Source organism: Macaca thibetana, chromosome 3, assembly GCF_024542745.1.
Source record: "Macaca thibetana thibetana isolate TM-01 chromosome 3, ASM2454274v1, whole genome shotgun sequence".
Lineage (NCBI taxonomy): Eukaryota > Metazoa > Chordata > Mammalia > Primates > Cercopithecidae > Macaca > Macaca thibetana.
Genome location: NC_065580.1, coordinates 151,447,511 through 151,474,695, shown reverse-complemented (window position 1 = coordinate 151,474,695; position 27,185 = coordinate 151,447,511). Strand labels below are relative to the sequence as shown.

General features: G+C 39.1%; 1 protein-coding gene across 5 annotated transcripts in view; it reads left to right on the top strand.

Moving 5' to 3' along the window:
* Positions 1-27,185, top strand: part of PCBP3 (poly(rC) binding protein 3) — a 284,870-nt gene that overhangs the window by 9,038 nt on the left and 248,647 nt on the right. Inside the window, exon 2 of one of the 5 annotated variants that reach the window (XM_050785663.1) lies at positions 16,630-16,712. The exons of the other annotated variants lie outside the window; for them this stretch is intronic. The gene's annotated coding sequence lies outside the window, so the exon portion shown is untranslated. The remainder of the gene's footprint in view (positions 1-16,629; positions 16,713-27,185) is intronic. 5 annotated transcript variants of the gene reach the window in all.

Here is a 27,185-nt window from a genome sequence, read left to right as displayed (position 1 = left end):
ATGGAGTCTTGCTCTGTTGCCCAGGTTGGAGTGCAGTGGCATGATCTCGGCTCACTGCAACCTCCTCCTTCTGGGTTCAAGCAGTTCTCCCTGACTCATGCTCCAGAGTAGCTGGGATTACAGGCATGTGCCACCATGCCTGACTAATTTTTGTATTTTTTAGTAGAGATGGGGTTTCACCATGTTGCCCAGGCTGGTCTCAAACTCCTGACCTCAGGTGATCCACCCGCCTTGGCCTCCCAAAGTGCTGGGATTATAGGCGTGAGCCACCACACCCGCCCTGATGACTAATATTTTGTTTGGAGTTTTTGCATTTGTGCCTGTGAGTGAAATTGGCTCATAATTTTCCTTTATTATAGCTGTTCTCTTTCTAATCTGAGATGAATACTTAATTTATTAATTTGCAGCTTTTTCTTTTTTTCTAATATGTGTGTTTAAAGTGATATATTTTCTTGTAAACAGTGCCTCAACTACATCATACAAAGTTAGATTTAAGGCATTTTCATTATTGTTATACTTTCTAATTTCCATTATGGTTTTTTCTTTGATTCCTAGGTAATTTAGAAGAACATTTAAACATTTCTAAACATATGCATATTTTCTTGTTTTATTATTCTTCAGGACCATTATATTGCCCAAAGATCTTGCTTTCTATGATTTTAATCCTTTGAAATTTGCTGGTTTGCCTTATAGCCCAGAATATGGTATGTAAGTTTTCTCAGATATTCCTATATGCCTGGAAATAATTGGGTTCAATGTACTATACTACATATTTTGTTTAGCTGAGTTGGTAAGCATATTATATCTGCTTTCTTACTAGTTTTTTTTGGTTGTTGTATTCATCACTGAGATAATTACACAATTTCATTATGATTATGGATTTGTCTCATTTTTCCTTCCAGTTCTGTCAGTTTTTATTTACAAATTTTTGAGACTGTGTTGTGAGGGCCACACAGATTTAAAACTGTTAGGTCTTCCTGATGAATGGAGACTTTAATTATTATGACTGTTTCTCTTTGTATCTAGTAATGAATATTTGACTTTATGATATGGTATGTCTGATGTTAATATTAACATACCTGTGCTAGATGTTTTAGGCTCATATTTACATGATATCTTTGTTTTTTATGTTATTCTCGACCTTACTATAGTTTTATGCTTTAGGTATGTCTCTTGCAAAGAGTATAGTTAGATTTTTTTTTTTTTTTTGAGATGGTGTCTTGCTCTGTCGCCCAGGCTGAAGTGCAGCGGTGCGGTCTCGGCTCCCTGCAAGCTCCGCCTCCCAGGGTCACGCCATTGTCCTGCCTCAGCCTCCCGAGTAGCTGGGACTGAGGTGCCCACCACCATGCCTGGCTAATTTTTTTTGTATTTTTTGGTAGAGACGGGGTTTCGCCGTGTTAACCAGGATGGTCTCGATCTCCTGACCTCGTGATCCGCCCACCTTGGCCTCCCAAAGTGCTGGGATTACAGGCGTGAGCCACTGCGCCTGGCCGATATATTTTTTTTTTTTCATTCAGTCTGACAGTCTGTGCCTTTTAATTGGAACAGTTCATTTACATTAAATGTAATTACTGATGTATTTGGGTTTAAATTCATCATCCTATTATGTATTTCTCTTGTTCTACATTTTCTATGTTTATTTTTCTCTCTTTTTCTTGCATTATTTGAATCTGATTATGTGATTTTTTGAAAAAATCATTCCATTTTTCCACCTTCTCCAGTAGTTTGGAAATTATGTCCTATTTTTCGTTCTTTTAGAGGTTATTGTGTAAATTGTTACTAACTTATCCAGATAATGTAGTTATACCTTTATCTTTCTCCTAGACAAATCATAGTTTCTTAGAAGACTTGAACTCTATGAGCCCCCCTCCAGTTTCATATGTGCTTATTATTGTGCACTTTAATTCTATATATTCTTTTTAAATTCAGTGAAATAAATTAATATTAGCAGTATTATATTAACAATATTGGTATTAATAGTATTATTACTGGTAACATTAACAGTATTGTATTAACAGTAATATTAACAGTTAGTGTTCTTTTAGATTTATTCAGATACTTGTCTTTGCTCTTCATTGCTCTCTGGCATTTCTGACTTATTCTAGGATGGTTTCATTTCTGCCCAAAGGGCCTTCTTTAGAAATTCCTTTATTGTAGGTCAGCTGATGTAGACACTGCACATATATATATATATATATATATATATATATATAGTTTTTTTTTTTGTTTTGAGACTCGCTCTGTTGCCAGGCTGGAGTGCAGTGACGCGATCTTGGCTCACTGCAACCTCCGCCTCCTGGGTTCAAGTGATTCTCCTGCCTCAGCCTCCCTAGTAGCTGGGACTACAGATGCACACCACCACACCCAGCTAATTTTTGTATTTTTGGTAGAGACAGGATTTCACCATGTTGGCCAGGATGGTCTCTATCTCTTGACCTTGTGATCTGCCCACCTTGGCTTCCCAGAGTGCTGGGATTACAGGAGTGAGCCACTGCGCCTGGCCAACATTATGTATTTTTTAATCTAAAAATATTTTTATTTCATCTTTTAACATATTCTTTCAACTTACTTAAACATTTTGTGGGATATAATTCACACACCATAAAATTCACCCTTTTAAAGTTTACAGTTGAGTGTTTTTTTGGTGAATTTTCAAGGTCATGCAACTATCATCACTACATAATTCTAGAACCTTTTCTTCACTTCAAAAAGAAACCTCATACACAGTAACTACCTGTTTCTCCCTCCCCAAAGGCCCTGGCAACTGTTAATTTAGTTTTCATCTCTAAGAATTTGCCCATTATGAACATTTCATATGAGTGGAATTATATAGGATGTGGCCTTTTGTATCTGGCTTCTTTCACTTTGCATAACATTTTCAAGCTTTATCCATGTTGTAGTATGTATCAGTATTTCATTCCTTTTTATGGCTAATATTCAGTTGTATAGATATATGGCATTTTGTTTATCCATTCATCAGTAGATAGACATTTTGGTTGTTTTTTGGCTGTTGTGAACAACATGCTATGAAAAGTCGTACGTGTTTTCATATGAATATATGTTTTCACTTGTCTTGGGTTTACACTAGAAGTAGAATTGCTGAGTCATACAGTAACTCTGTTTAAATTTTTGAGTAACTGCCAAATTGTTTCCCAAAGATGTTGCAGCATCTTCGGAAAACAATTTGGCAATGTAAAATTCCAAACAATTTGGAATGTAAAATGCTGCACCATTTTATATTCCCATCAGTAATTTATAAGGGTTCCAATTTCTGCACATTCTCTCAAACACTTGTTATTTTTCAGTTTTTTGACTATAGCCATGTAGTGGATGGGAAGTAGTAGATATTGTGGTATTAGCATTTCTGTAGTGACTGATGATATTCAACCCTTTTCATGTACTGCTTATTGGCCATTTTTGTTTTTTCTTTGGAGAAATGGCTATTTAAATCCTTTGCACAAGACTTCATGACTAAAACACCAAAAGCAATGGCAACAGAAGCCAAAATTAACAATTGGGATCTAATTAAACTAAAGAGCTTCTGCACAGCAAAAGAAACTATCATCAGAGTGAACAGGCAACCTACAGAATTGGAGAACGTTTTTACAATCTATCCATCTGACAAAGGTCCAATATCCAGAGTCTACAAAGAACTTAAACAAATTTACAAGAAAAAAAAAAAAACACAAGTCCATCAAAAAGGGGCGAGGGATATGAACAGAAAAAGACATTTATGCAGCCAACAAACATGAAAAAAAGCTCATCATCACTGGTCATTAGAGAAATGCAAATGAAAACCACAATGAGATACCATCTCACACCGGTTTGAATGGTAGTCATTAAAAAGTCAGGAAACAACAGATGCTGGAAAGGATGTGGAGAAATAGGAATGCTTTTACACTTTTGGTGGGAGTATAAATTAGTTCAACCATTGTGGAAGACAGTGTGGCAATTTCTCAAGGATCTAGAATCAGAAATACCATTTGACCCAGGAATCCCATTACTGGGTATATACCCAAAGGATTATAAATCATTCTACTATAAAGACATGTGCATACATGTATTTATTGCAGCATTGTTCGTGATAGCAAAGACTTGGAACCAACCCAAATGCCCATCAGTGATAGACTGGATAAAGAAAATGTGGCACATATATACCATGGAATACTATGCAGCTGTAAAAAAAGATGAGTTCATGTCCTTTGCAGGGACACGGATGAAGCTGGAAACCATCATTCTCAGCAAACTAACACAAGAACAGAAAACTGAACACTGCATGTTCTCACTCATAAGTGGGAGTTGAACAATGAGAACACATGGACACAGGGAGGAGAACATCACACACCAGGGCCTGTCAGTGGTGGGGGCCTAGGAGAAGGATAGCATTAGGAGAACTAATGTAGATGACATGTTGATGGGTACTGCAAACCACCCTGGCACTTGTATACCTATGTAACAAACCTGCACATTCTGTACATGTATTCCAGAACTTAAAGTATAATAAATTTTAAAAAAGCTGAAAACAAAAACAAAAATAAATCCTTTGCCCATTTAAAAACTGGATTGTCTTTTTATCGCTGAGTTGTAAGTGTTCTTTATATATTCTGTATATTAGTCCCTTATCAAGTGTATGATTTGCAAATATTTCCCCTTGAACTGTGAGTAGTCTTTTCATTTCTTTTCTTTCTTTTCTTTTTGAGACAGAGTTTTACTCTGTCACCTAGGCTAGAGTACAGTGGCGTGACCTCGGCTCACTGCAAGCTCCGCCTCCCAGGTTCATGCTGTTCTCCTGCCTCAGCCTCCCGAGTAGCTGGGACTATAGGTGCCCGCCACTGTGCCCGGCTAATTTTTTGTATTTTTAGTAGAGACAGGGTTTCACCGTGTTAGCCAGGATGGTCTCGATCTCCTGACCTCGTGATCCACCCGCCTCAGTCTCCCAAAGTGCTGGGATTTACAGGTGTGAGCCACCGCACCCGGCCTCATTTTCTTGATAGTATCCTTTGATGCACAAATGATTTTTATTTTGATAATACCACATTTATCTATTTTTTTTTCTTTTGTTGCTTATGCTTTGCCATATTTAAGACATTGCCTAATCCTAGGTCACACAGATTTATACCTCTGTTTTATTCTACATCTGTTTTATAGTTTTAGCTCTGAAATTTAGGTCTTTGGTGCATTTTGAGTTAATTTTTATCTGTGGTATGAAGGAGGAGTTTAACTTCGTTCTTCTGCCTGTGGCTGTCTAGTCCTGGTACCATTCGTTCAAAAGACTACCTATTGAATGGCCTTAGCACTTTTGTCAAAAATCAATTGACCATAAAATATGGGCTTATTTCTGAACTCTCCACTCTATTCCATGGACCTATATGTCTGTCTCTATGCCAGCAGCACACAGTCTTGATTATTGTAGCTTTGTAGTAAGTTTTAAGATTGGGAAGTGTGAGTCCTTCAACTTTGTTCTTTTTATTTATTTTGGTTATTCCTGGTCCCTTGCATTTCCATATAATTTTTAGGTTTGGTTTGTCACTTTCTGGAAAAAAAAAAAAAGGCAGGTAGAATTTTGATGGGGATTAATTGAATGTGTAGATAATTTGAGGAGTATTGTCAGGTTAACTATTAAGTTTTCCAATCCATGAGCATAGGACTTAGTAGCTATAATAGTTTTTTAGTGGATTCCTGAGGATTTTCTCTATGTAAAAATGTATCATCTGCAGATATATATGCTTTTAATTCTTTGTTTCTAATCTGCATGCCTTTAAAAAATTTTTCTCGTGTAATTGCCCTGGTTATAACCTTTAACACAGTGTTTAATTGTTGTGGCAAGGGTGGACATCATTGTTTGTTCCTCATCTTACGGGGAAGCTTTTAGCCTGTCACCAGTAAGTATAGTTAGCTGTGAATTTTTATAGATGCACTTAATTGGGTTGAGGAATTTCCCTTCTATTCCTATTTTGTTGAGTGTTATTATCATGAAAGGGTGTTGAATGTTGACAGATGCTTTTCCTGCATCTATACTATGTTATTTTTGTCGTTTATTATATTAATGTCATGTATTACATTGATTCAGTTTTGTATGTTGAGCCAACTCTGAATTTCTTAGATAAATCCCACTTGTCATGGCGTATAATCCTTTTTTATATATTGGTGGATTTGGTTTTGCCAGTGTTTTGTTGAGGATTTTTTGAGATGGAGTCTCCCTCTGTCACCCGGGCTGGAGTGCAGAGGTGCGATCTCAGCTCACTGCAGCCTCTTGCCTCCTAGGTTCAAGCAATTCTCCTGCCTCAGTCTCCCAAGTAGCTGGGATGACAGCTGCGTGCCTCCATGCCCGGCTAATTTTTGAATTTTTAGTTGAGATGGGGTCTTACCATGTTGGCCAGGCTGGTCTCGAACTCCTGACCTCAAGTGATCCACCTGCCCCGGCCTCCCAAAATGCTGGGATTACAGACATGAGCCGCCACATCCGGCCTTGTTAAGGATTTTTATGTTTGTATTCTTAAGGCGTGTTAATCTGTAGTTTTCTTGTGATCTCTTTGTCTGGTTTTGGTGTTAGGGTAATACTGGCCTTATAGAATGAGTTGGGAAGTGTCTGTTTCTCCTTGTGAAGGATTGGTGTTCATTCTTCTTTAAATGTTTGGTAGAATTTAATAGTGAAGCCATCTGTTTCTAAATTTTTCCTTGTGGGAAATTTTAAAAATACTGAATATCTTGTTTTAGGTTTTTTTCAGATGTACTATTTTTTGGGTTAGTTTTGATAGTTTCTGTCTTTCTAGGAATTTGTGAATTTCACCTATTGGCCAACAGTTGTTCGTAATATTTCTTTATAGTCCTTTTATTTCTGTAAGGTTGGTAATTTTCTTTCTGACTTTAGCAAATTGACTTCCCTCTTTTTTTCTTGGTCATTGTAGATAAAAGTTTGTCAATTTCGGTGGTCTTTAAAAAAAGAAAAAGCAACTTTGGTTTCATTGTTGTTTTTCTATTTTCTATTTCATTTTTGCTCGAATATTTGTTTTTTTCTTCCGCTTGTAAAGGTTTAGTTGGCTCTTTTTCTTATTTCTTTTTTTTTTTTTTTTTTTTTTTTTTTTTTTTTTGAGACAGAGTCTCGCTCTGCCACCCAGGCTGGAGTGCAGTGGCCGGATCTCAGCTCACTGCAAGCTCCGCCTCCTAGGTTCACGCCATTCTCCTGCCTCAGCCTCCCGAGTAGCTGGGACTACAGGCGCCCGCCACCTCGCCGGGCTAGTTTTTTTTTTGTATTTTTTAGTAGAGACGGGGTTTCACCGTGTCAGCCAGGATGGTCTCGATCTCCTGACCTCGTGATCCGCCTGTCTCGGCCTCCCAAAGTGCTGGGATTACAGGCTTGAGCCACCGCGCCTGGCCTCTTTTTCTTATTTCTTAAGGTTGAACGTTAGGTTATTGATTTGAGATATTTCTCTTTTAATATAGGTGTTTACAGCTATAATTTTGTAAGAACTGCTTTCACTGCCTTTCATAAGTTTTGATACGTTGTGCTTTCTTTTACTTTACTTTTTTTTTTTTTTTTTTTTTTTTTGTGAGACAGGGCCTTGGTCTGTCATGCAGGCTAAAGTGCACTGGTGCCATCACAACTCACTGCAGCCTCAACTTTGAGTCTCCTGAGCTCAAATGATCTTCTCACCTCAGCCTCCTGAGTAGGTGGGACTACAGGTGCATTCCCCCACACCTGGCTAATTTTTAAATTTTTTGTGGGACACAGGGTCTTGTCATGTTGCTCAGGCTGGTCCTGAACTCCTGGGCTCAAGCAGTCCTCCCGCTACGGCCTCCCAAAGTGCTGGGATTACAGGTGTGAGCCACTGTGCCTGGCCTCATTTTTAATGATCTCAAAGTCTTTTCTAATTTCCCTTGTGGTTTCTCCTTTGACTCTGGTTATTTAGCAGCGTATTGTTAAATTTCCACAGACTTTTGAATTTCTTAAATTTCTATCTGTTACTGATTTCTATTTTTTTCCCTTGTGGTTGGGGAACATATTTTATATTATTTCAATCCTTTAAAATTTTGAGACTTATTTTCTTGGCTAACACCTGGTCTATTCTAGAGAATGTTCCATGTGTATTTGAGAATAATATGTTTTCTGCTTTTTGAATGGAGAATTCTATAAATGTCTGCTAGGTCTGATTAGTTTATTAGTATTGTTTAAATCTTTTGTTTTCTTTCTGATTTTCTGTCTTGTATTCCATCCTTTATTGAAAGTGGACTTTTGAAGTTTCCAACTATGACTGTTGAACTGTCTGATTCTCCCTTTGTTTCTCTTAATTTTTTGTTTCATGCATTCTGGGGCTTTATTTTATATATATATACACATACACATATATATGTATATAATTGTTAGAGCCTCTTGATGAATTGACCTTTTTATAATTATAAAATATTCTTTGTCTCTAATAACAATTTTTGTGTTAAAGACAATTTTTTTCTGATGTTAATATAGCCATTCAAGCTCTCCTTTGGTTACTGTTTGCATCATATATAGTTTTACATGCTTTCAACCTATTCTTTGAATTTAAGTGTCTTTCTTATATACTACATATAATTGAATCATTAAAAAAATCCATTTAGACAATTTTTGTGCTTATATTGGAATGTTTAATCCATTTACATTTAATGCAATTTTGATAAGGCGAAATTTATGCCAGCTGTTTTGCTTCTTGTTTTCTCTATGCAATGTCTTTTTGAATTTTCTGTTACTCGATTACTGACTTTGTGTTAAATAGATATTTTCTAGTGTACTATTTTATTTCCCTTATCATTTATTTTACTATTTTTTATTTTCTTAGGGGTTACTTGGGATCTTACTGCTGGCAATTTATAACAGTTTAGTTTGGATTAGTACCATTCTAATTTCACTAGTATACAGAAAATTTGCTTCTATATAGCTCCATTCCCTCCTCCTCCCTTTGTGCTGTTACTGTCATACAAAGTATATCTTGCTGGGCATGGTAGCTCACGCCTGTAATCCCAACACTTTGGGAGGCCAACACGGACAGATCACTTGAGGTCAGGAGTTCGAGACCAGCCTGGCCAACATAGTGAAACCCGGTCTTTACTAAAAAATAACAAAAATTAGCCGGGCATGGTGGCACGTGCCTGTAATTCCAGCTACTCGGGAGGCTGAGATAGGAGAATTGCTTGAACCCAGGAGGCGGAGGTTGCAGTTAGCTGAGATTGCACCATTGCACTGCAGCCTGGGAGACAAAGCGAAACTCCATCTCAAAAAAAAAAAATTATGTATATATCTTGTACATTCTGTGCATTTCAAAACAGATTTGTAAGTATTGTCTTTTACAGTTATCTGTACTCGTTACAGTTTTGTTTTAATAATTTTTATTTTTCAATTTAAAAATAGATTTAGAGGGAACAAGTACAGTTTTATTACATGCATGTATTGCGTACTGGTGAAGTCTAGGCTTTTAGTATAAGCATCACCCAAATAGTGTACATTTTAACCATTAGGTAATTTCTCATTCCTCACCCCCCTCATCCTCCCACCTTTCCAAATATCTGGTGTCTATTATTACATTCTGTGTGTCCATGTGTACATATTACTTAGCTCCGATATTCTCTCATAAGTGAGAATATATGGTATTTGACTTTCTGTTTCTGAATTATTTCACTTAAGATAATGGCCTCCAGTTCTATCTATGTTGCTGCAAAGGACATGATTTCATTTTTTTATATGGCTCAGTAGTATTTTTTGGTATATGTATACTACATTTTCTTTATCCACTCATCTGTTCATGGGTACTTACGTTGGTTCCTTATCTTTCTATCGTGAATAGTGCTGTAATAACATATGAGTACAAGTATCTTTTTGATACAGTGATTTCTTTTCCTTTGGGTAGATAGCCAGTAGTGGGCTTGCCAGATCGAATGGTAGTTCTATTTCTATTTTTAGTTCTTTGAGAAATCTCCACACTGTTTTCCATAGAGATTGTACTAACTTCCATTTGTGTTCCTTTTCTCTGCATACTTGCCAACATCTGTCATTTTTTGACGTTTTAGTAATAGCCATTCTGAGTGTTGTAAGATGATATGTCATTGTTGTTTTAATTTGCATTTCTCTGATGATTAGTGATATTGAGCACTTTTTCAAATGTTTTTTGGCTATTTGTATATCTTTTGAAAAATGCCTGTTCATGTTTGCTCACTTTTAATGGGGTTATGTTTTTTTTTTCTTGTCAAGTTGTTTGAGTTTCTTATAGGTCCTCGATATTAGTCCTTTGTTGGATGTATAGTTTGCAGATATTTTTCCCATTCTGCAGGTTGTCTCTTCACTCTGTTGATGATTATTTTTACTGTACAGACACTTTTAAGTTATTATTAAGTCCCATTTGTCTATTTTTGTTATTGTTGATCTCAATTCACTGCAGCCTCTGCCTCCCAGGCTCAAATGATCCTCCTGTTTCAGCCTTTCAAGTAGCTGGGACTACAAGTGTGTGCCAATATACCTAAGTTTTGTGTGTGTGGTGTTTTTTTTTTTTTTTTTTTTTTTTTTTTGTAGAGATGGAGTTTCACCATATTGCTTAGGCTGGTCCTGAACTCCTGGGCTCAAGCAATCCACCTGCCTTCAGCCTTCCAGAGTGTTGGGATTACAGGTGTGAGCCACTGTGCCTGGCCTGAATTTGCTTTTGAGGTCTTAGTCATGAATTCTTTGCCTAGGCAAATGTCCAGAAGAGTTTTTTTGTGGGCAGCAAGCCACCCAAGTGCCGAGGCCAGAGACTGAGGGCATGAACTGTTCCAGTATAATAAAATATATAAAATAACAAGTTATACTAGATATAGATCATAGATATGATTATATGTATCACTAATCATTAGTTTGTGGTGGTTACTTTTTATTCAAATATTATAATAATCCTCGCTCTACAATCATAACCTAGGAAAAACCAGGCCATACAGAGATAGGAGCTGAAGGGACATGGTGAGAAGTGACCAGAAGACAAGTGTGAACCCTGTGTCATGCCCAGACAGGACCACTAGAGGACTCCTTGGTCTAGCGGTATTGCCAGCATCTGGGAAGACGCCCGTTGCCAAGCGGACTGTGGTCTAGCGGTAGCATCAGTGCCAAGGAAAAGCACCTGCTACTTAGCAGACCAGGAAAGGGAGTTTATAGAAGACTCTACTCCGCCACCTTTTGTGGAGGGCCTGACATCAGTCAGGCTCACCCGCAGTTATCTGGAGGCCTAATGGTCTCCCTGTGATGCTGTGCTTCAGCGGTCATGCTCCTTGTCCTCTTTCATGTTCCATCCTGTACACCTGGCTCTGCCTTCTAGATAACAGTAGCAAAATTAGTGAAAGTACTAAAAGTCTCTGATATGCAGAAATAATGGCGTAAGCTGTCTCCTCTCTCTTTCTCTGCCTAGACTGCCAAACAGGGAAGGGCCCCATGTCTAGTGGACACGTGACCCACGTGACCTTACCTATCATTGGAGATGGCTCACACTCCTTACCCTGCCCCCTTGTCTTGTATTCAATAAATAACAGTGCAGCCTGGCATTTGGGTCCACTACTGGTCTCTGTGTCTTGGTGGTTGTGGTCCCCCAGGCCCAGCTGTTTTTTCTTTTATCTCTTTGTCTCGTGTCTTTATTTCTACGATTTCTCATCTCCACATGCGGGGAGAAAAACCCACTGACCCTGTGGGACTGGTCCCTACATCTTTCCTAGGTTTCCTTGTGGAATTTTTATAGTTTTAGGTCTTACATTTACTTCTTTAATCTTTCTCGAGTTAATTTTTGTATATGGTGAGAGGTAAGGGTCTAGTTTTCTTCTGCATATGGCTATCCAGTTTTCCTATCATAATTTATTGAATAGAGTGTTTTTCCCCAGTGTTTTGTTAGCTTTTTGAAAATCAGTTTTCTGTTGGTGTATGGCTTTGTTTCTGATTCTCTATTCTGTCCCCATTGATCTATGTGTCTCTTTTAATACCAGTACCATGCTGTTTTGGTTACTGTAATCTTGTAGTATAATTTGAAGTCAGGTAATGTGATGCCTCTAGCCTTGTTCTTTTTGATTTGGTTATTTGGGCTCTTTTTGGTTCCATATGAATTGTATGATTGTTTTCCCTAACTCTATGAAAAATGACATTAGTGTTCTGGTAAGAATTGCATTGAGTCTGTGGATTGCTTTGGGCAGTATGGTCATTTTAATGATACTGATTTTTCCATTTCACGAGCATAGGATGTTTTTCCATATGTTTGTGTCATCTACAGTTTCTTTCATCAGCATTTTGCTGTTGTCCTTGTAGAAATCTTTCACCTTCATGGTTAAATGTATTCCTAGGTATTTTATTATTGTTTTGTAGCTATCACAAATGAAATTGAGTTCTTTATTTGGTTTTCAGCTTGATGGTTATTGGTGTTTAGAAATACTACTGCTGGGGTATGGTGGTTCATGCCTATAATTCCAGCATTTTGGGAGGCCAAGGCAGGAAGATCACTTGAGGCCAGGAGTTCAAGACTGTCCTGGGTAACATGATGAGACCCCCATATCTACAAAAAATTTAAAAAAAATTAGGGCAGGTATGGTGGTACATGCCTGTAGTCCTAGCTGCTTGGGAGGCTGAGGTGGGAGGATCACTTGAGCTCAGGAGTTTGAGGCTACAGTGAGCCTTGATCACACCACTGCACCCTGGCCTTTGTCACAGAGTGAGACCCCATCTTTAAAAAAAAAAAGAAGTGAGGCCAGGCGCAGTGGCTCACACCTGTAATCCCAGCACTTTGGAAGGCTGAGGCGGGTGGATCACAAAGTCGGGAGATCTAGACCATCCTGGCTAATACAGTGAAACCCTGTCTCTACTAAAAATACAAAAAATTAGCCGGGTGTGGTGGCGGGCGCCTGTAACTCCCAGCTACTCAGGAGGCTGAGGCAGGAGAAGGGCGTGAACCCGGGAGGCGGAGCTTGCAGTGAGCTGAGCTTGCGCCACTGCACTCCAGTCTGGGCGACAAAGCGAGACTCTGTCTCAAAAAAAAAAAAAAAAAAAAAAAAAAAAAAGGAAGTGTTACTGATTTTTGTTGGTTAATTTTGTATCCTGAAATGCGACTGAATTCATTTATCAAATCCAGGAGTCATTTAGGGCTTTCTAGGTCTTTAGGGCTTTCTAGGTACAAGATCATATCCAAACATACAACCTTCCAAGATTGAACTAGGAAGAAATTAGAAATCCTGAACAGACCAATAACAAGTAGTGAGATTGAATCAGTAATAAAAATTCTACCAATAAAACAAAGCCCAGGACCAAATGGAATCAGAACTGAATTCTACCAGACATGTAGAGAAGAACCAGTACTAATCCTACTGAAACTATTCCGAAAAATTGAGGAGGAGGACCTTCTCCCTAAACCAAAGCCAGGCAAGGATAAAATGAAAAGAAAACTAGAGACCAATATCATTGATGAAAATACATGCAGAAATTCCCAACAAAATACTAACAATCCAAATCCAACAACATATCGAAAAGATAATACACCACAATTAAGTGGGTTTTATTCCAAGGATGCAAGGATGGTTCAACATATGCAAATCATTAAATGTGATTTACCACATAAACAGAATTAAAAACAAAAAACATATGATTATCTCGATAGATGCAGAAAAAGCATGTAATAAAATTCAATATCTTTTCATGAAAAAATCCTCAATAAACTAGGCATAGAAGGAACATACCTGAAAAATAATTCAAACCATATATGAAAGACCCACAACCCACATCATTCTGAATGAGGAAACACCTAAAGCATTCCCTCTAAGAATTGGAACAAAACAAGGATGTCCATTTTCACCACTCTTGTTTATCATAATACTGGAAGTCCTAGCCAGAGCAGTCAGGTAAGAGAAAGAAATAAAAGGCATCCAATTTGGAAAAGAGGAAATATTATTATTTCTGCTCACTGATGATGTGTAGTTATCTTTTAAATCGGGTAGGAGGAAAGGGTTACAAACAGAAGTTACATTTATGCTGTCTTTTATATTTACCGTTATAATTATATCTTTACTAGTGCTATTTATTCATTCACCTGGATTTTCTGTACTATCTAGTGTCCTTTAATTTAAGCCTGAAGGACTCCTTTTACTGTTTCTTGTTAGGTAGATTTTCTAGTGACATATTCTCTCAGCTTTTATTTGAGAGTGTCTTAATTTCTCCTTTGTTTTTGCAGAATGATTTTTCTGGATATGGAATTCTTGTTTGACAGTCTTTTTCTTCTATGATTTTGCATATGTTATCCTACAGCCTTCTAGTTTCTATGGTTTCTGGTGAGAAATCCGCTATTATTCTTATTGAGAATCCTTTTTTTTTTTTAAGACGGGGTCTTGCTCTGTCACCAGACCGGTGTGTAATAGCGCGATCTCAGCTCACTGCAACCTCTGCCTCCCGGGTTCAAGTGATTTGAGAATTCCTTTTTAATGAGTTGCTTTCTTGCTGCTTTCACAATTCTTTGTCTTTGATAGTTTGATTATAATATATTTAGGTGTGGATATCTTTGAGTTTATCCTTGAAGTATATTCAGGTTCTTGAATGTATAATTTTTTTCCATCAGATCTGGGAGGTTTTCAATTATTATCCTTTCAAATATTCTTTGTACCCCTTTATTTTCTCTCCTTCTGAGAGTTTCATTATGCATCCATTCTTCCTTCCTTCCCTCCCTCCCTCCCTCCCTCCCTCCCTCCCTCCCTCCCTCCCTCCCTCCCTCCCTCCCTCCCTCCCTCCTTCCTTCCTTCCTTCCTTCCTTCCTTCCTTCCTTCCTTCCTTCCTTCCTTCCTTTTTCTCTCTTTCTCTCATTCATTCATTCATTCATTCTTTCCATTTTTGTAGAGATGAGTTCTTGCTCTGTTGCCCAGGCTGGTCTTAAGTTCCCAACCTTAAGACATCCTTCCACCTCAGCCTCCCAAAATGTTGGGATTACAGGTGTGAGCCACCTTGGTTGGCCATCTGTTGGTATTCTTGGTAGTTTCCCACAGGGCTCTGAGGTTCAGTTCATTTTTTTTCAAACTTCTTGACTTTCTGCTCCTTAGACTGGTTAATCTCAGTTGATCTATCATCAAGCTCACTGATTCTCCTGCCTGTTCAAATATGATGTTGAACCACTCTAATGAATTTGCTATTTCAATTATTGTATTTTTTTAACTCCAGAATTTTCATTTGGTTTCTTTTTATAATTTGTTTCTTTATTGATGTCTGCTTGGTGAAACAATACTGCCATTCTTTAATCCTTTAGACATGGCTTCCTTTAGTTATTCAAATATGTTTACAATAGGTTATTTGAAGTCCAACACTGGGGCTTCCTTGGGAACAGTTTCTATTGATTGCTTTTTCTTTCCCTGTGGATGGGCCATATTTTCCTGTTTCTTTGTATGTGTTATAATACTTTTTTGAAAACTTTATGTTTTAAATAATATAATATGGCAACTCTGGAAATCTGATTCTCCTTTCTTCCATTTTCTTTTGTTGTTGTTGTTGCTGCTTGTTATAGTAGTTTCTGTTTGTTTGTTTATGTAGTGACTTTCCTGAACTAACTCTGTAAAGTCTGTATTCTTTGTCATGTATCTTCACTGACTGTGTACTTGAATAGCTTAGTGGTCAGCTAATAATTGGACAGAGGTTTCCTTAAATGCCTGGAATCAGTAAGTCTCACATTCTTTCCCAAGAGACCCTGTGTATGTGTTGGGACATGTGTCAGCTCTTAACCTACTAGTTTATAATTGCAAAGGCAACTTTTCAAGTCTCATTGTAACAGCCTGTTCTCACAGTCTGCAGGAAAGAAACAGGGCAAACATTTTGCAACATTAGTCTTCATTTTCTGATTGTGCAGAGTCTCAGTGTCAGCTCAGTGTGAGAGCTTAGGGCTATCTCAGGGCACTCCAGTTTCTTTTCTGGGCATTCCCACAACCTTGAGTAGGTGCATGGCTCTATGTATGCACCATGGCCTTCTAGATTTCCAGAAATACACAGAGTTTTTAATACCCTGTGGGCATCTCATTCCCCAGATTTTCCTTTTAAGCTTTTGGGTTAACATATTATTTGCTCCAACCGTTGTCCACTGTCTCAGGTAGTCACAAAATTAAACAGTTGTCTTTAGTTGTTTTGACAGATACCTCTGAGGAAAATACTTTTCAGTGAGCTCTGTGTCAGGTCAAATAAATGTAACCTTGCAGGTGGAACCTTGTAGCCATAACAAATAATAAGACTTTGAAGGAGCTCCAACCCTGTTTTGTCCTCTTCTGTTGCTGCCAGGATGTTGGTTTTCACTACGATTGTAGGCTGTTCGTTTTGAAGACCACTATAGAGCTGGGGTAGGGTTGGGGGTTGGGGGAAGGAATAGGGCAAGTTAAAATACCACAAAATTTATGTTCTTAGGATATTTAATCATTTTTCTTTAACAAATATTCTCCAGAGTGTGGCAGACCTTTGGTTAAATTTCTAGATTTCTAAAGAAAAGTTGATTTGGCTAATTTTTTGGCATTTAAAAATTGCTTTTGTGGAAGAAGGGATTTTTAGAAGTTCTTACTTTGATATTTTCACTGATATCACACTCTCGTGTTTATTCTTAAAAGATTTTGTTTCTGTATATTGAATTTAATGTTGACATTATTTTTTTTCAGCACATTGGAGATATATTTCCACAGCATCTGGCTTTTCTTGTTCCTGTTCTGAAGTCAGTAAATGTAACTGCTATCCTCTGGAGGTAATCTATTGCCATAAAGGATTTTCCAATTATCCTTAGGTTTCTATGGTTTCACTAAGTTCCATGCATCCCTGCCTGAGGTATGTTGGCTTCTTGTATCTATGGCATGATGTCTTTCATAAGTCTGGAAAATTCACTGCCATTTTCTTCAGCTGTTGCTTCTGCATCATCCTTTTTCTTTCTTTATGGGACTCTGATTAAATTTGTGTTAGATTTTTCACCATATATTCTCATGCTCTCTCTTATATTTCTAGATTTTGGCCGCTCCACTTTACTTTGAATATTTTATTTTATTTTGACCTAGTTTCCAGTTCACCAATTCTTTCTTCAGCAGCACCCAATCTGCTTTAAAACCCATTCATGACTTTATAACTTTTCAGTTTTAGATTTAAAAAAATTGAAACTGTTACTTTTTGTAGCTTCTAATTTCTTGTTTCTGTTTTTAACTACAGCAAGTGTAGTTTTAAAATTTTAGTCAAACATATATAACATAAAATTTGCCATTTTAAAGAGTATGTTTTATGTGTACAATTCTGTGACATTAAGTACATTCATGTTGTTGTGCAACCATCCATCTCCAATACTCTTTTCATCTTGCAAAACTGAAACTCTTTACCCATTAAACAATAACTCCCTTTCCCAAATCCCTGGCAACTACCATTCTACTTTCTGTTTTTATGAATTTGACTTCTGTAGATACCTCATATAAGTGGAGTCATAAATATTTTTCCTTTTGTGACTGGTTTATTTAATGTAGCATAATGTCTTCAGGGTTCATCCATGTTGTAGCGTGTGTTGGAATTTCTTCCCTTTTTAAGACTGTATAATATTCCATTGTGTGTGTGTATATATATATACACCACATTTTGTTTATTCATTCTTTGATGGACACTTGGGTTGCATCTACTTCTGGCTATAGTGAATAATGCTGCCATGAACATGGGTATACAAATATTTGAGTCCCTTGCTTTTACGTCATTTGTGCATATACCCAGAAATGGAATTACTAGATCATATGCTAATAATTTTCTTAACTTTTTGAGGAATGACTGTATTGTTTTCATAGCAGCTCCAGCATTTTACATTTCTTTCAGCAATGCACAAGGCTTCCAGCTTCTCCACATCCTAACCAACACTTATTATTATTTTGATGATAGCCATTCTAATGGGTATGAGGTGATACCTCTTTGTAGTTTTGATTTGCTTTTCTCTAATGATTAGTAATGTTGACCATTTTTTCTTGTCCTTATTGCCCATTAGTATGTGTTCTTGAGGGAAATATGTATTCAGGTCATTGGCCAGATTTTTAATTGGGTTGTTTGGGTTTTTGTAATTATACAAGTGTAGTTGTTAAAATAGTCTATGTTGGGTAATTCTAACTTCTTGTCTTTGTAGATATGTTTTTGTTTGCTGTGATTTCTACTCTTTCTTCCTTGATGTGTCACTGATTTCTTTTAGGCTGCTAGACATTTGTATTTGCAGAATTTTTTTGAGGAATAATTTGAAATAATTTGGGATGATTATTGTTTTTAGAGAGGTTTTCGTCAGGTACTGCTAAGGTTCTTAAAGGAGCAAACTTAATCCAGTGTAGTCTTAAGGACAGCCGGATGAGTAGAACAAAGGCTCAGTGCTTGGGAGGGCTGACTTGCTTTTGAAGACTTATTCTCTACCTTGAGGGGTTAGCCCTTTGTGGTTCCAGTGCAAATTGAGGGGTGGTTTCTCAGTATCTGATTCATGCTTTTACTCTGTATCTCTTGCCTCTAGTTTTTGGATATTTTGGTTAACTTTCAATCCCACAAATTTCAGGGCCTTACATGGTAAAATTTACTTCTTGCTCATGTAACAGTTCACTGTGGATGTTCCTCATCAGTGATCAGGTTTCCTCTGTGTGGTGATTCGGCCCAGCTCCTCACAGTGGGTGGTCATGCCATCTGCTATGGAGGTGGCATCCTTATCCTCTACGCCCAGCTTCCTGTAAGTCCAGCTGGCCGATGGGAGAGCAACATGGAGAAGGCACACATGCTTCTCAGCCATGTTGGCCCAAAAGTGACGAGGACCATGATCTGTATCTCTTCATACTTTCCACTGGCAAGATCTAGTTACAGGGTTCTATCTAGATGCAGGCGTGAAATCTGCAGTGTGTTATTCCTGGTTGACAGTTGCTTCCCAGTTTCAATGCTGTCCTGGGAAAGGAGAGCACAGTTCTTCATGAACAGTTAGTTATCTCTGCTTCAGTCCTTTGCCTTGGCACACCCTTCTTTCACAACTGTCATGCATTTATCTCTCCAGGGACACAATCCAGAGTTGCCCCCAGTTACTGTGTCTTGCACAAAGGATGGATTTCTAGCATTGTGTGATCTTTATCAAAGATCCAGTTGTTGCTCTTGTGGTTTGAATGACTGAACTGACACACAGGTTATCTGCTGTTCACACTATACAATAGTGGAGCCAAATCAAGCCAACTGCAATTTTAAAACTTCCATTTTGGAAGGGGAGAATGGAAGATAAACGTCAGTTCTTGGTCCACAGTAAGAGCAACATCCCACAGGCAAGTATTATGAAGGTATCTATCAATGTTTTCTAAGCAAAGGCCACTAGACACTCACTTGGGAACCGTGGGGTGTTGTGGTAAGAGGGCATTAGAAGGAACCTGTTACAGGATTTGGACTTTGGTTAGGTGATTTGGGGGAGGGTTCAAGAAAGTGGGATGGTATCAGTAAGTGGGGACAATGTTATGATAAGTGTCTGTAAATCTTATCTACAAGGAGGTTAGACTGGAGTGAGGATAAAGCTGTGATTGGTAAAGAAACAGTCATCACTTACGTCAGTGGGGAGAGGGATTTTGGCACAATCTTGTTTTTGTCTTCATTCATCATGGTCACAGTGTGGCGTGTCTGATTCTTTCACCTCCTATCTTGGAAATGGGGGCAGGAGAAACTGGTCTGTTGTTCTCCAGGGCTCCTTTCTCTGTCCCTCCATCTGGCTAGGCCTTGGGAGTGCTATGGTTTGAATATTTGTCCCCTCCAAAACTCACGTTGAGGCTTAATCTTCAGATACGATTGGATCTTGAGGACTGTTCCCTTATGAGTGGATTAATCCATTCATGGGTTAATAGATTAATGGATCAATGTGTTATCAGGGAAGTGGAATTGGTGACTTTATAAAAAGAGGAAGAGAGACCTGAGCTAGCACACTCAGCCCCTTATTGAGTGATGCCCTGTACCACCTCAGGACTCTGCAGAGTCCCCACCAGCAAGAAGATCCTCACTAGATTCTCCTCCTTGACCTTGGACTTCTCAGCTTCCACAACTGTAAGAAAGAAATTCATTTTCCTTATAAATTACTGAGCTTTTGGTATTCTGTTATAAGCAACAGAAAATTGACTAAAATAGGGAGAACATCTTCCTTAGGGATTAGGGGTGCAAGATCCCACATCCTGCTTTCTGCTTGTGGAAGTTTGGAGGTCTGGGGTTGTTTTGACGGTCACTGACTGTTTTAGGCTCATGTTTCTTTGGCAATGGAGTTTCTCCCCAGTTCTAGTAGCTTCTGATCTATTTGCGTCTGATAGTTTCATGTGCCAGTAACTATAGCCAAAGTTCTTTTCTAGTCACAATCTTCCAGCTACTTCATATTTTTGCTTTCTTGTGCATGTGTCTCTCTCTACTCAGGGCACTTGAAGCTTAACATAATATAATAGGCATAGGTGTGGGTGGGAGACACACCTGTAATCTCACCTGTGTGTACAGTTTAGCCCTCTTTTCATTGTGGAGTCTTAATGGGTCTTTGCTGCTCAGAACATGTTCAGTCGCGTATCTTACTCTTGGGGTGCCGAGGGATAGCTTTTCCCGGATTGTGAGGCCCATGTTTCTGGACTGTCTCTAGATGCTTTCTTGTCTCTTTCAAGCCAGCCAGTTTTTGCCTAAGCTCATGTCTTTCTGTGATGCTCAACTGAGCAAAATGGGTAACAGTCACCTAGACAGTTGGCATTCTTTTTTCTCTTCCTCCTGAGCTGGAGGCTGGGTGTGTGCATGGTCTGCCTTCAGGTGATCAAGGGTAAACGGTTTCATAAAATGACATGCACTGTATAAAATAGGTCTTCTCATTATTAGCTGTCTGACAGCGGTTTTTATTATGGTGTCACCCTCTTCAAAGAGCCCAATTCTGTGTTAATTTATTTCTGTTGAAATATGTGTTTAATGATAGATAATTTGAAAGAAGAAAATTTCTGATTAGACTATTTCTTTGGGACTCTTTCTTTGGCAATTATTTGACCCATTTTCTTCTTCCCTCCTCCTCTTCACTGTTTGGAAATGAAGCTGTACATTTGTGGCAGTTTTCTAAGCAGACGTCACAAAGGTGTGGTATGCCAGTTCATCTTTTTTGTTTTTAACTGTGTTAACATTGGAAAATCAAACCTTTTCTGATTTCTTACAAGAAGAAAAAACAAGACATTTCAGTTTTTTTGAATAAAATGAGATATGAAGATAAACATTTTTGATGAAGAGAAGAGTTTTGCATTTAAGTTGCAGTGATGTGGACAACTCCCAGACTCATTCCTGTCTCTCTGTAGTATCCTACAAGAAGTGCCTGGGCCTTCTTGCTTTGAGTCTTTTTCTGCTTTGAAGACAGGCAGAAACGAGTACCTGGCCTGAGCTTCTCCTGGGGCCCTTGTGGAAGCAACATGAGATGACTGATGTGCAAACACATTCAATAGTAAAGCTCTCTGGGTAGAGAAGACATTATTATTTCATCCTGAAGTACTTTTGGAAGGTAAATGATTTATTTAGCACACTAAGTTCATCCTCTGAGGCCATGTGTTTCTACTATAAGGTACCCAAACCAGCCTTGGAAACTTACAGCATTGAGAGAGGAGAGGTCCAGTGATCATGTCTCTCTATGAGTTTTACTGAGTTGGGGGCTTTTCTATAGAGTTCTGAGCTCTATTTATAATTATCCTTAAGCAAAAAAGAAACAATCCAAAATGGTGACACAGAGAGTCCAATTTACAGTTATCTGTGATATAACCCAGTTAATAATCACCATAATACTTAGGGTCCTAGACTGCTGGTTTGAGTTTTTATGGAATTTTGAAGATAATGAGATTTTGTAATGGAACCATGTTTCTCAGTAATGTCTTTTACTGAATTATCCTGACTTGAGTCAAGACAAGACTCAAGAGTGACTTTATTTTAAATGTAAATCTGCCATGTAACTTCTGACTAACCCTGAGCTGATCATACCTCCACAAAGTTTAGTTGATGTTATTACTCTTTATGTAGGAAGACCAATTCATTGTAAGTTTTCTTCAAAACAACCCTTGTTGTTGCAGAGATCACAGGTTGTGATGATTACAGCATCCTACACATATCTTCCAGAGCACTATACTTTTGTTCCAAGATATAAACCCTATGTCTAGGGTTTTGTAGTGCAGAAATCTACCTGTTTGCACCTGCCCAAGACCATGATTCTGTCTGTAAATTCTCCAGTAAATCACCCAATACCAACAAACTGGATTTCTTTGTCTCCTCCTTTGGTTTCTTGGCTCCTTTGGTATTTGAGGATCGCTTTGCATATATGGCCCTTTCACAGAACACTTGATTAATTATCCAATTAATTAAAAAAATGATAATGAAGTAGGTTATGTTGCTTACTAAAAAACTGATAAACTTGAGGTAGCCATACTTCTTTAGGTCCACTTACGAAACTGAAAGTTTTGGTTTAATAGTCTTTTCAGGCCGGGCGCGGTGGCTCACGCCTGTAATCCCAGCACTTTGGGAGGCCGAGGCGGGCGGATCACAAGGTCAGGAGATCGAGACCACGGTGAAACCCCGTCTCTACTAAAAATACAAAAAATGAGCCGGGCGCAGTGGCGGGCGCCTGTAGTCCCAGCTACTCGGGAAGCTGGGGCAGGAGAATGGCGTGAACCCAGGAGGCGGAGCTTGCAGTGAGCCAGGATCGCGCCACTGCACTCCAGCTTGGGCGACAGAGCGAGACTCCGTCTCAAAAAAAAAAAAAAAAAATAGTCTTGTCAAAGATAAGCCATGTATTACTCATATGATTAGTGTGGAGGCTGATATTGAGAGAAGGTGTAGTAGCTTGCTTTTATATGAGGGCACTGGAATGAGATGTGATCTGTAGATTCCCATAGTTTGTGACCCATGCTGGGACTGGCTTTTCTCCCTGGCTCTTGGAACAGGGATCCAGCCCCACATGACTTCCCCATTCCCTGACTCATTTGGACATCCACAGGGGCCTCTTTCTCTTGGACATGCCCCACCTAGCACCCATCATTTCTATTTCTCTTGCTCTGGGTGCCACCACATCTTCAGGACACAGCTTCTCCTGAGCTGATAGGGATGCCCTGGAGCCTGTGGAGTGCCTCTGTTGTCCAGAGTTCTGTGGTAAGGTCCCAAGAAGTTTTCCCACCTGAAGAACAGCATAGTTGAGGTGAGGTCCTGTGCTTTGCAGGACTTACTGAGGAGACTTTGACCCTGGTCTTCCTCCTGTCATTTCCGAAAGTGAGTGCATGGGGGCAGTGGGGTGGAGGTCAGTTCAGTGAGCACACACGGTGGGGAGGCAGAGCCTTCTACCTTTTGGGCAGCTGAGGCTGAGGCCCTGGGCTGGGCCTGTCTGCTTGGTGTCCTTGATGCAGGGATAGATCTTATTTAAGCGAACATGCCCCTACAGACAGGTGCGTGCCACCAAGGGAACCCACGAGGGTTCCAAATGCTCTGACAAGGCCCAAATGCTCTTATTTGTGGTGTACATTAGGCAAAGAACCAGATTGGACTATCAAGCCAGAAGGGAGCTTACAACTTCCTGCTGAACAGAGGAAAAAATGTGACCCATTGAGGGCAGTAATAGCTGATGAGCAGTCATGGTGGTTCTTACTCCTGGTTGGCTCAGGGCTGGGGGCACTAGGCATATTGCAGTGCCAGTGAAAGCAGAGCTGGGACTCAAACCCTCTTTTTTTTCCCTCTCTCTATGCCATAGCAACCACGGTAAGCCTGTAAAATCTCCTGTGATTTGTGGATTCTCAGGGTCCCTGGAAACCTTTCAGTGAACTCATAAGGTCAAAACTGTTTTCCTAATGATATGGAGCCATTCTTTCCTTTTTCACTGTGTGGACATTTGCACTGATGGTGTAAAAGCAATGGCAGGTGCTTTGACACAAATCAAGACTGTGGCACCAACTCTACTGACAGTCATCATACTCTTCACTGCTACCCACTCGCATACAAAAAGCCAACAGCATTTAAGAATGTTCTTGATGAAGTCGTAGGAATGATTAATTTTATTAAATTTTGACCTATGAGTACATGTCTTTTTAATATTCTGTGAGATGGAATTGAAAGTTTGCATAATGTACTTTGGCAGATGGAACTACAATGATTGTTTGAGGAAAAGCACTTGTGCTTTTTTTGGGTTAGGAGTTAAACTAGCTCCTCTTTTAATGGAACACTGTTTTTACTTTAAAGAACAACTGACAGACAAACCATGGTTATTCAGACTTGTATTTTTGGCATAAAATGTCTGAAAATTGAACTGAGACTGAGACTGTTACTTCAAAGGAATTAACTGCCTGTATTTGTTGCAAATGATAAAATTGAATTTTCAGGCAAAAGTTAGAATTGTGAAAGACTTGTATCTGTCATGGTGAGCTTGATAGCCTCCCAATATGGGCATCACTCGTTTTATTGCACTTTACAGAATTTTTTTTTTTTTTTTTAACAAATTTAAGGTTTGTGGCAACTCTGCATCAAGAAAGTCTTTCAGTGCCATTTTTCCAATAGCATTGCTTACTTCATGTCTCTGTGTCACATTTTAGTACTTCTCATGATATTTCAAACATTTGCATTATTATTATATCTGTTATGGTTGTCTCTGGTCAGCGATCTTTGTTACTGTTGTATTATTTTGTGGTGCCATGAACTGTGCCCATATAAGATGTTCTATGTGTTCTGACGGCTCCACAGCCGATCATTCCATCTCTCTGCTTCTCTTGGGACCTCCGTATGCCCTGAGACACAACAATATTGAAATTAGGCCAATTAATAACCCTTCAGTGGCCTCTACATGTTCAGATGAAAGGAAGGGTCACACATCTCTCACTTTATTTTTTATTTTTATTTTTGAGACAGAGTCTCACTCTGTTCCCCAGGCTGGAGTGCAGTGGTGTGATCTCGGCTCACTGCAACCTCTGCCTCTTGGGTTCAAGCTATTCTTGTGCCTCAGCCTCCCGAGTAGCTGGGATTACAGGTGCATGCCATCATGCCTAGCTAATTTTTTGTATTTTTAGTAGAGGCCGGGTTTCGCTATGTTGGCCAAGCTGGTCTCCAACTCTTGGCCTCAGGTGATCCACCCGCCTTGGCCTCCCAAAGTGCTGCATTAGCCACTGCGCCTGGACACGTCTCCCACTTTAAATGAAAAACTAGAAATGATTAAGCTTAGTAAAGAAGGCATGTTGAAAGCCCAGAGAGGCCAAAAGCTGGCCCTCTTATGCCAAACAGCCAAGTTGTGAATACAAAGGAAGTTCTTGAAGTAAATGAAAAATGTTATTCCAGTGAACACACAAATGATAAGAAAGTGAAATAGCCTTGTTGCTGATATGGAGAAAGTTTGAGTGGTCTGGATAGAAGGTGCAACTAACCACAACATTGCTTTAAGCCAAAGTCCACTCCAGAGTAAGGCCTAATGTGCTTCACCTCTATGAGACTGAGATAGATGAGGAAGGTATAGGAGAATTTGAAGCTAGCAGAGGTTGGTTCATGGGGTTTAAGTAAAGAAGTCTCCATAATATAAAAGTGCAAGGTAAAACAGCAAGTGCTGATGTAGATGCTGTACCATGTTCTCCAGAATATGTAAGAGAACTGATGAAGGTAGCTACACTAAGGAATAGATTTTTAATGTAGACAAAATAGCCTTCTGTTGAAAGAGCATGCCATCTAGGACACTCATAGCTAGAGAAAAGAAGTCAATGCCTGCCTTCAAAGATTTAAAGTACAGGCTGACTCTTTTGTTAGGGCCTAATGCAGCCAATGACTGTAAGTTGAAACCAGTGCTCATTTACTATTCCAAAACTCCTAGGACCCTTAAGTATGCTAAATCTACTCGGCCTGTGCTTTATACTGGAACAATAAAGCCTAGATACAGCATGGTTTACTGAATCTTTTAAGACTTCTCTTGAGACCTGCTGCCCAGAAAAGGGTTCTTCTCAAAATATTGCTGCTCGTGAACAATGCACCCAGTCACCCAAGGGCTCTGATGGAGATGTGCAAGGAGAAGAATGTTGTTTTCATGCCCATTAACACCACATCCATTCTGCAAGCCACGGGTCAAGGAGTAATTTTGACTTTCAAGTGTTACTACTTAAGAAATACATTTTGTAAGGCTATAGCTGCCACAGATGGTGATTCCTCTGATGGATCTGGGCAAAGTAAATTGAAAACCTTCTGAGAGGCATTCACCATTCTCGATGCCATTAAGAACATTCATGACGCATGGGAGGAGGTCAGAACATCAACAGAGTTTAGAAGAAGTTGATTCCAACCCTCATGGATGCCTTTAAGGGGTTCCTTCCTTTACTGAAGGAAGTCACTGCAGATATGGTGCAAACAGCAAGAGAACTAGAATCAGAAGTGGAGCCAGAAGATGTGACTGAATTGCTGCAATCTCATGATCAAACTTGAACGGATAAGGAGTTGCTTCTTATGGATGAGAAGCAGGAAAGTAGTTACTTGAGATACAGTCTACTAGTAGTGAAGATGCTGTGAACATTGTTGAGATGACAACAAAGGGTTTAGAACATTACATAAGCTTAGTTACTAAAGCAGCAGCAGGGTTCGAGAAGACTGACTCCAATTTTGAAAGAAGTTATACTGTGATGAAAGGCTATCAAACAGCATCACATGCTACAGAGAAAACTTTTGTGAAAGGAAGAGTCCATTGATGTGGCAAACTTTAGTGTTGTCTTATTTTCAGAAATTGCCACAGCTACTCCAGCCTTCAGCAACTATCAATCTGATTGATCAGTGGCCATGAACATCCAAGCAAGACCCTCACCACTAAAAAGATGATGACTCACTGAAGACTCAGATGATAGTTAGCCTTTTTTTTTAAGCAATAAACTATTTTTACTTTTTTCTTTTTACTTTTTTGAGACGGAGTCTCTCTCTGTTGCCCAGGCTGGAGTGCAATGGTGCAATCTCGGCTCACTGCAACCTCTGCCTCCTAGGTTCAAGTGATCGTCCTCCCTCAACCTCCCAAGTAGCTGGGATTATAGGTGTGTACCACCATGCCCAGCTAATTTTTATATTTTTAGTAGAGACGAGGTTTTGCCATGTTGGCCAGGCTAGTCTTGAACTCCTGACCTCAAGTGGTCCACTCACGTCAGCCTCCCAGTGTGCTGGGACTACAGGTGTGAGCCACCACTCCTGGCTGCAATAAAGTATTTTTAAAATTAAGGTATGTACA